The sequence below is a fragment of the Pundamilia nyererei genome, unplaced genomic scaffold (assembly GCF_000239375.1).
Source record: "Pundamilia nyererei isolate P.nyererei 1_Seehausen unplaced genomic scaffold, PunNye1.0 scaffold00857, whole genome shotgun sequence".
NCBI lineage: Eukaryota > Metazoa > Chordata > Actinopteri > Cichliformes > Cichlidae > Pundamilia > Pundamilia nyererei.
Window position 1 is genome coordinate 39280 of NW_005188258.1, and position 1454 is coordinate 40733.

The window sequence follows — 1454 nt, forward strand, 5'->3', positions numbered from 1 at the left end:
AAAACATCCTGAATGTTTGTTCTTCTCATCTGTCAGTGAAAACATTTTGGGTGGAATAGAGCAAGTGATACGGGTTTTTCCACATCAGTATCCAACTTTCTGTCATGTTTGTTCAAGTCCCACAGCAACATCACCGTTCCTTTGTAATAGTGATAGGCTTTCTGGCTTTTTTTAGAGAACCGGCTCTTTTGGCTTCGCTCACTAAAAAGAGAAGGCTCTTTCTGCTCCCATCCGGCTCTACAGGGTTTTTTTTGTTAGCTTTAATTTATTATTAAAAACAATATAAAATTCTTTTTTACATTAGTAATTCCTTTTGTGCATAGAAGTTGTTTTATTTATATATGTTTATATATAAATATATAAGGTGGCCCCTAGAGACAAATCACGTTAGAACTACAAAGCACGTACACCCATACGGAAAAGAAATGGTAAAAACTTATAAAAAAAACTTTTATAAGATGTGGCCTACTTCATATAGTGAATCATATAAGGCTTATATGATTTACTCATGAAAGCGGCCACTTTCTCATACTTTCATATGTTGTTTGCAATTATAAAGGCAGAGGAAATCAAAAATGACAGTAGACAAATGAAAACAACACAACTATTAGTAATTCTATATTTATTAATTTGTGTTTTAACCCTTGAGGACCTATCATAGAACCAGGCCCACCAGAGCTTATCTTTATAGATGTTGTAGAGCCATTTTTGGGACCACTTCAAGTTGCTTCACATCAATACAGCCATTATAGCCCAAATTGTAATAATATGTATGTATTAAGTCCGTAGTAATTATATAAATTTCAAAAATGTACAATAAACTACAACAAAATTGAAATTAGTTGGGGGTTTTTTTAACATAAATTTCTAGTAAGAGAAATTTCAATGGGATATCCCTCAAAACTTTAATTACAATAAGTTGCAAAAAATATTTTACAACAACAGGAAATTTATTTTGAGTGTCTTTATAATTTAATTTTTTTTTTGAGATACACAAATTTTTATATACTGCAGGAAAAATGAAAATAAATATTACAATGCAAACTTGCAAAGAAAACAGGATGTGCATCAAAATAAACTATTTCCAGCAGTGCGATTTCAGTTCCAAGCATCCCAGAAATGATAGTTTGCACTATAAGGAACTATCGTTTCTGGGATAGGAAGTAGGAAGTGTTATTAACAGCTGATTGGAAATTTACATTTTTTTAAAACATTTTAAAAAGTTAAATGTCACATATTTTATCAGAATATTTCATTAGAATAATATTCTTTACAATATTTCATTTTTATTTCAAACATTTCAAACATGTGCCTTCACAATCATTACAAAATATCATTCCATTATTTGTTTGAAAAGGAGTAGGCAGAAGTATTTACTTATTTGTCCCTACCCCCTCAATTTTTACCTCTCATTCATTTAATTTTCTTTTAGTCTTAAATTAAACAAACAACAT